Genomic DNA, 9,369 nt, shown 5'->3' with positions numbered 1-9,369 from the left:
TTCTGATAGTGTGGCAACCAGAATTGCAAACAGTATTCCATCTGTGGCCCAAGCTACATTTTATAAAGCTGTAACAAGACTTCATTATTGCTATATTCTACACCCTGGCTAATGAAAGCAAGCATCTCATATGCCTTTTTCACCATACTGTCTACCTGTGCTGACACCTTCAATGATCTGTGGATTTGTACACCAAGGTCTCTTTGTTCCTCAGTACTCCCTGGTGACCTACCATTCATGGTGTATAACATTCCCTTATCAGACCCACCAAAATGCATCATTTTGCACTTATTGGGATTTACCATCTGATCAACATCAGACTGTAGCCTGAGACCATCCTCCTCACTATCAAAACACCACCAATTTTCATGTCATCTGTAAACTTACTAATTATATATTCTATATTCACACCCATGTCATTAATGTATATAACAAACAGCGAGGGTCCCAACACTGATCCCTGCAGTACACTGCTGGTCCCGGGCTTCCAACTACAAAATCAACCCTCCACAATACCCTTTTGTCTTCTGTCTGTGAGCCAGTTTTGGATCCAGTTGCCAACTTGCCCTAGACCCCATGGGCTGATACCTTTTGGACCAGCCTTTCATATGGGACCTCGTCAAAGGCCTTACTGAAGTCCATGCAAACCACATCAGTTGCATCATCCACATCAATATACTTATTCACCTATTCAAAAAAATCTCAATTAAATTAATCAGAGAGGATTTCCCTCTAACAAATCCATACTATCCCTGACCAATTCTTTCCAAGTGTGATCAATTCTGTCCTTCAGAATTTTTTCCAAAAATTTCCTTACTATCAATGTTAGTCTAACTGGTCTGTAATTACCTGACCTATCCCTACTGCCCTTCTTGAACAAAGGAACCACATTAGCTATCCTCCAGTCATCTGACACTTTACCTGTGCCTAGCAAAGTATTAAATATATTGAAGTCACCAAGTACCTGCAGTGACATTAATTGTTGAGAATTCTCAGTGCCTCAAGTGCTTGCAGCAGATGGTTGATAGAAAACTGCATATTGAGGTGAGATTTTCAGTTAATAAGGTTGTTTACATACAGCAATCCCTGTTAATAAGCAACTCACTGCTGCCTGGTGAGAATCTCATCTAAACATTAGGAACTTAATTAAAAATGCAGTAAGTTGCTCTGGACATTGAGATGGGCCTCGCTGGACTTCTTGTGCAATTCTGCCACCTTTCTCAACATTGCCCACATCATTCAGGATGATATGAGATTCTGCCAACATTATTAATGCATTAATCTGCCAGTGAGTTCAGGGGTGGTGAGGCCCTCTATTTTGAGTGAGTCTCCAGAACCTACTTGGACAATTTACATTGGTCTTCAGTGTGTTGCACAAATCACTCCTTGCCTTCAGCCTCACCAGTATACCTGGGTTCGATTCCAGCTTCAAGCAACTGTCTGTGTGGAATTTTCACATTCTCCCCGTGTTTGCACGGGTTTCCTCCAGGTGCTCTGGTTTTCTCCCACAGTCCAAAGACATGCAGGTTAAGTCGATTATCCATGGAAAATGCAAGGTTACAGGGATAGGATAGGGGGGCAGGACTGAGTGGGATGCTGCTTGGAGGGTCAGTGTTGACTCAATGGGCCGAATGGCCTGATTCCCCACTTAAGAGATTGTATGATTCTATTATTGATTCTTGCATGTCGTAAATTATCCTTCCACATTTAAAAGTTAATATTGATGTTTCTTTCCCAATTCTTAAAACTGGTTTGATGAGGAGTTAGACTGTTGGTCCATTCATTCACCAAGCTCCCAGATACACTATTGTCTTCAGTACCATTACCAGCTCATACTTGCAGCAACAGGTAACAGCTGAGTCATGCAGGAAAAGTTTCATTCACTACAGGTTTTCAATGTAGTGCCCTGCTCCAACAAGATAATGCACATACAAATGACTTATTCAACCTTCCTTTCCTCGCAGTCTTGAGCTAACATTGGCATGAATTCACATATTTAACATGTCACTTAATAGGGCTTTTTGGAATTATTGTGGACCTAATATGAGAGCAGAAAATAACCTGCATCATTTCATTCCAAGCAGAATGCCCTGTGAGGATATTTAGTGTGACAATTATGTGCTGAAATCTCAACCATGACAGTTGATGGTCTAAGCTGTAACTACAGTGCTAGCTGCTTACCACCAGATGTTGCTATTGTATATCTTTTAATAATACAGGACTCAGTCTCACAATGAGCTTTGTTAAGATCACTAAGCTTCACATTCCCCTGGTAGAAAAAGCAATCTTTGCTTTTATTCCAAGCAAGACAAAAGCAAAAGGAGCATCCTACATTAAAACAGTTTTCATGTTCTAAGACTCCTTTCTTGACTGCTTTTGACCTCAGAATTGTTCAATCTGCACTATTTGCTGGTGAGACATCAATAACCACACACATTTATATAGCACCTTCAATATCCCGAATTTGCAGCTGGAGACAGAAGGAGAGGTTGCAAAAGGAAACATCCTGATGAAGCCAACTTCCAATAGAAATGAAGATTGTAAGGAAGACTAGAATTCACCAGGTGTATTTGTATTTATGCTTTTTTGATTGTTTATTGCTAAATATATGCACCATTATAGCATATACACAGAAGGTATCTCTATATGTGTTCATGTTTACATTACACAACATATAACTCGTCATTATTATCTTTGATGGCTCCCATAATCCATTCTTTTCCAGTATTTCTCCCTAAATGTGTATGTTGTGTATATCTGTTTGTTACTCATATATAGAGATGCATTCACAGCTTGTGTGAAATTGCATAGATATTTATGGTTACTCAAGAATTCATTTCCTTTGAGTCCCTCTGCGGTGGACTCTGCAGATGTAGGATATCTGGCTCTGTGTCACACACTATTGATAGCCATTCACCTGCAACACTGAACCAATTATTCCAGAAGGACTGAGCTCAGGCTGTAGCCATGTTAAGGAGGAACCGGAACAAACCCTTCAATTTTCATAATTCTTGGTGTGGTAAACAAAAGGGCAACGAGGCACAGAAATTAGCATTTTATGGCTTCTGACAGAATCTTGGTTCAAAAAGCCAAACAAGCAGAAAAAGAAAAAAATGTCACAGCTGATTTTACATTACTCCTCCGCCAGTTTTTTCTATATATATTCCATTGACAACGTTGCAGGTAGCTTCCAGCAGTCTTTCTGCACTCCCACAGACAGGCTTTTCAGCCACTTTGCATATATTGAGATCTAGTCCTGATTTTTCATTTTTTAAAGAACAAACACAGAGGATACTCAATAAACTCATTATGTCCGGCAGGCTGTGTGGAGAGAGAAGCAGGTCGACTAGGGAGTATGAGGTCGGGGGAGTAGAACTGGGTGAAGGCAGAAGGAGCTGCAAAGGAAGGAGGGAGTCCGCAAGGGGGCGACACAGCACGAGAAGAGACAGAGGTTGCAAGGGAGAGGAAACAACTTGTTCATGTTTCATAAAAAAACACATTAGCTGCGACCTCACTAGCCTGTTGAAGAATTATTTCGGGTGATGCCTTTTTCCCGCAAAAGTGTGTGTCAATTATTTTGTAAAAACCTTTCTTTCTAATTTATACCCAGTTGTCCCAATTTAAATATTGTAGTGTCCGGAAAATTCATGGTTTTATGTTTAATGACATGGTGGTGATTATGAAGGATATTGTAAGGTTCTTCTAATTCAGCTTCTGAGTGCGTCCAAATACCGCTACACAAATAAAGTAGATATTGTCGCTACGTGACTACATAAAGGGAAGGACGGAGAATGTAAGAGGATTCTCTGAAAACTAAAACGTGGCCCCCAAAATCAATAGGTAGCTGTCAAGAAGAACGCTCAAAACATATATATTGTTTTGATCCCACACACTCTGTCGGGCTCATAACTCGCGCTCTCTCACGTACACACATCTTGGGGTAAGAAGCAAGGAAACAGACTGCCGTTACACAGAATTCTATTCGGGCAATAAATTTTAGCTTTATGTCCCAATCCCTTCGTGCGAGCAACGACTTCCTGACATAATGTGAACCCAATGTCAAGTTCAGTCCATAGAGATTAATGATTTATGGAGCGACACAATGCTGCAACCAACATTTCATCAATGAAAGAGAACTCACGTGGGAGAAAAGTCTATCATGGTGCAAGCTCCCCTGGAATACTGAAGCTGCTGCATGTTGTTAAGCTGTAGAGAAAATATTGATCCCCTTGTTCTTTGCTACTTAATTAGCTTTCTCGGTGAAACTATTCTTGAATCTTAGAAGTATTCTGCACCACACGGAGAAAGGTGAGAATATTGTGATGTTTTTGTGATTGGTGCTGTCTACTGAGGTAAACATATTCGTAGACAAATTCAATGAAGAACTGTGTTGTGGATAGTTTTTTTTTTCATCAATCGTACAGACAGGTATGCTCATGAAATGAGCACAAGTACAGCAAAAGTGATGTGGTAAGAAGGTGCATCAGTAAGGTTGATGTCGGCTAATGGAGGGACAAGTATAATTTTAACAAAATTCCACACAACAGACAAATTCACTGTTTCTGACGAGGTTTATGACAGGTCACAATTTAAGTAAATCAATGAAGGCCAGGAGCTCTCAGTTTGAGTTTGATCTATTCTCTGGGAAGCCGATGACCTCAGTGGTATCGTTAGTCATGAGCCCACCAAGGGGTCGGAGGCGGGGGAGGGAGGATGGCCGAGGTAATCAGTTAATATTGCTGCTGGAAGTAGTGGGATCAGTTCCCAACTGGACCAGAGACTATATTATCCAGTAGTCAAGGGTTCTTTTGAGATAATACATTCAGTGTGCGATCTCTTGGGCTGTTTGTTCGGCTGAGGAGAGCAGAGAGGAAAGTCTTCCAGAGTAGTTATTTTTCATATCGAGCTCTGGATTTTTCTTGCCTTAACCCATTTCAGGAGACTACTTTGTCCGGAAGGGAAAGAGAAAGAGCTGGGAGTAGTTGGAGTTGGGTATATTTTAAAAAGGAATGATTTGGTCATGAATTTCAGCTATCACGGGGTAGGATCGAGTTGACGGGCCATCCTGCTCTCGCCAATTTTCTGGAAGTTGTTTAGGTCTCAAATTCCTTAAGATAAACATGGCAAAGACTGAGGCCATTGATTTTGCTGGTTGCTAAAAAACAAAACTTCCTCCCTCACTGTTCCCCGCGCCTCCATTTCACTGTATGTCCATGTAAAATTTGAGTCCAATTCGAAACCTGAGCCGAGTTTCAAGTGCAGAACCCACCTTTCATCGAAATCAATGATAATTCTAACTTCCTATTTAAGATTATCTTTGATCCCAAGTCTTTGTTAGCCCTTTTTGTTCAGCCTCGATCCCCAGCTTCGAAACTCAGCCGTGCAGTACCTGGTTGATAGGTCGATACAGGGCCTTTGAAGCTTGCAATAATGGCAAGCCGGAAGCTCGTGCCGGTAATGGGCTTAAAGCCTGTTGCCTACAGTGTTAGCAATGGACAAAATCTCATTGTAGAGTGAAGGGGAAATTTGGCATTCCATACATGTACAGCAGGGACGATCCCTCTCATGGAGGCCATGTCTGCAAGGGTGAACCCATGAAAACCAAGCACCCAAGATTGCAGAGACTATTAGGATTCACACCCAACAAGAGTTTACCATGTATTTATCCCAAATGGGCTGTGATGAAAATTCAGGCTTGAAATGTTAACTGTTTCTTTTTTCACAGATACTGCCTGACGTGTTGTGTACTTTCACTGCTTTGTGATTTTTAAGCTCGGTTTGGTACTTGCTTGATTATTGCATGGGATCTCTCATCAGTCTTGAACACCACAGAACCATTATATTGGAGATTGTTTCACGTTTAATGATCCTAAAATTGCACAGTTCTATGGTGAGTAACTCACCTCCTGATTCCCCAAAGACTGTGCACCATCTACAAGACACAAGTCAGGAGTGTGACAAAATACTCCTCACTTGGATGAGTACAGCTCCAATGACACTCAAGCATTTGGACACTACCTAGGACAAAGCAACTGACTTAAATGGCACCCCGTCCACCATCATAAACATTCACAACCCCCCTCCACTGCCAACCCCCCCACAGATGCATCAGGTACCATCTACCTGATGTAATGCAACAACTCACCAAGGTTTCTTAGGTAGCACCTTCCAAACCCAAGAGCACTACCAGCTTGACGAAAAGGGGCAGCAGATATACATGTTCCCCATCAAATCACACACCATCCTAACCTGGAAATGTATTGCTGTTCCTTCAGCGTGACTGGATCAAAATCTGGGAGCTTCCTCCCTAACAGCGTTGTGGATTCCTACACCAAATGGATGGAAGTAGTTAAAGAAGGCAGCTCACCAGCATTACGTTCTGAACAGAAACAGATGGTGGACAATAAATGCTGACTATGTTAGTGATGCCCAGGCATGAAATGAATATAGGAATGGTGCTGACAATAACCTAGAGTTTTCTGTGATCCAATAATTTCAACTGCCTAAAATTGTTCTCTTCCAATAACTGGCTCGACATCTCCTCTCAGCTGTGGTTCCTATAGTCAAGGAATAGCTGTTCAACTATTTCCCTTGCGTCCCTTCAAAAAAAAGTACTTGATTTGGAAATCTCAAATGTATTGCTTTTCATCAAAAATACTACATACTGCTCATTCACTTCACTAAATGATAAAATAGCTTGCCTGGTTAAAATGTGCAACCTCAGCATCTTTTCGAGTTTCATGTTATGTATCAGAATTGGAGCTTTACAGAGGATATAACACAAATGCCAGCCTCCAGTTAGACAGCTTAGCAAAACAAAAGGGCAAAATGGCTCTGATTATTGGCCATGACCTTGAGCTCTTTCTGAATTCTGCTGCCTGTATCCTTTTTCATGCTGATTCCTGTTCACTTATCATGCCCTGACTGACATTAGTCCATATTTTCACAGCTGTTGAATGTAATACAATTCTCATCCCAGCATCCTTTTAAGCTTCACTTCTTCTCCATCTCCATAACGTCCTCTAGCTCTACAACCCTCAGAGGTCTCTGCATGCTTCTGATTCCAGCCTCTTGTAGATTTCCAATTTTCAGCATTCCATCTTTGGCACTCGTATCGTTGACCATTTACGCCTTAGATTCCAGAATTTCTTCTCTGTATCTTTCCACTTTTCTCTCTTTCTCCTTCCAGCTTTCTCACCCATTATCATGCTAATAGATGCTCTTTAAAACTTAACCCTGATAAGCAATCTTTGGGGTACCCTTCCTATGACCTCCTTCAGCTTGGTGAGAGTTGTCATATTATGCTTCTCCAGTGACAAATCTTGAGACATTTATGAACTTGTTCCTCTCATTTCATTTATTGTCCGCTCTGGTGGCAGGGGAAATATTTGGAAGGTATTAATACCCTTCAAATGTCCCAACAGCAGCTGGCAGACTCCCCTGCCCTGAGGAAAAAGTTCCTGTGCCAGGAGGATTTTCATTGGATGAATGATTACATGCAGATAGGCATGAGGCACTAACAGTGGGGGAGAAGGGGATATAAGAGCAAGGTACCATTACTTGCAGAAAGTTTCTGATGAATGTTATGGACCTGACCAAACCCCCTCAAAATATATTAGGAAGATAGTCTAGACCATAACTTTTTCTTATTTTAAAGATGTGTAAGGCATTGTGTTCTGCTTGTAATTCAATTGGTCAAACTACCAGGCTTGAGATAAAACATACTTTATTCATACACTGCAATTAAAATACAGACAAAATAAAAAAATCAAAGAAAATAATTGGCTTAACTGTAACTCTATTGAAATGCTTAGCTAAATAAGATATATAACTACTACTAATTAACTGTTCCAATATAGTAAAATCCCATAAACACACCTTTGGCAAAGGCAAGTTCGGTAGAATAGATTGTCTCACATGCAATCTAACAACAGGGGAAAATCCCAGCTTTAAGCTGTAACAGAGAGAGGAATAAGAGCTTCAAGACTCCAGCAACTGAATGGGAAAGATAGGTGTGGTTAACGTTTCCTTCTCTTAAAACTGTGACAATTGGTAATAAAGGCCCGGAAATTGCTGTGGTGATGTGAGGAAAGTTGGGTGGTGGTGGTTAGGCATGTGGGGGTGGTGAACTGAAGGTATGCAGCTTACAACATGTTGGATTGGAGTATACAAATGAGAGGGGGGCTATTCAGAACCCCCAAACCTGCTCCATCATTCTCGATCATTTACCTCAACACCATGTTACTGTGCTATAACCCATATCCTTCAATGTCATTAGCAACCAGAAATCGATTAATCTCCGTTTCAAACTTCCTCAATGGCTGAGCTTCTACAAGTCTCTTCACCACTGTCTGAGTGAGATTCTTCCTCATCTCAGTCTTAAATGGCTTGCCTTTTGGTCCAGCACTGCGTCCATTGGTTCTTGGTCCCACACCCAGAGAGAATATTCTTTTTAGCACCTACTTTATCTATCCCTTTAAAATGTTTGTAAGTTTCTATGAAATTCCCTCCCATTCTTCTAATCTCCAGAGAATACAGTCCCAGTCTTCTCAATGTCTCCTCATTGGACAGTCCCACTATCCAAGAAATCAGTCTGAGGAACCTCCTCTGCTCCTCCTCTATGGCAGGTATATCCTCCTTAGACAAGGGGACCTGAACTACAGAATTTTCCAGGTGTGGTCTCACCAGTGTTCTGTCCAACTGAAGCAAGATATTTGCTCTTGTATTCAAATTCTATTGCAAGAAAGGCAATGTTTGCCTTCCAAATCACTTGCTGCTCCTGCATATTAATTTTCAGGGACTTATAAACAAGGACACTCTGGTTCTCTTGGACAGCAAAATTTTTCAGTCTGTCATTATTTAAGAAATACTCTGCACCTATGTTCCTCCAGCAGAAGTGGATAACCTCATTGTTATCCACAACATACTCTTGCCTACTCACTGCCTAAATCCCCAGGGATGAAGCTTCTTTGCATCATTATCCTACCCCTCACAATCTCATCCCCACTAAATTTTGTATCATCTACAAACTTAGTTGGAAATATTATAATTGGCCCTCACATTCAAATCATTGATGTATATTGTGAACAACTGGGGGCCAGGCACTGGTTATTTTAGCACTGGTCACAGCTGCTAACTTTTGTCAAACATGATTTCCTCTTCCTATGTCCATGTTGATTCTGCCCGATCAGACAATTATTTTCTAAATATTCAGTAATAACATCCTTTATAATGGATTCCAGTATTTTCAATTCTTTTGATGACAGGTTAGCAGCTATGTAGCTCCCTGTTTTTTTTCTTAAATACGACTTTCTTAAACTATGAGGCCACATTTGCAACATTCTAATTTATTGTTGCAGAATTAACAGA

Source organism: Rhincodon typus, chromosome 5 (assembly GCF_021869965.1).
Source record: "Rhincodon typus isolate 14 chromosome 5, sRhiTyp1.1, whole genome shotgun sequence".
Lineage (NCBI taxonomy): Eukaryota > Metazoa > Chordata > Chondrichthyes > Orectolobiformes > Rhincodontidae > Rhincodon > Rhincodon typus.
Note: the sequence above shows the minus strand (reverse complement) of the source record.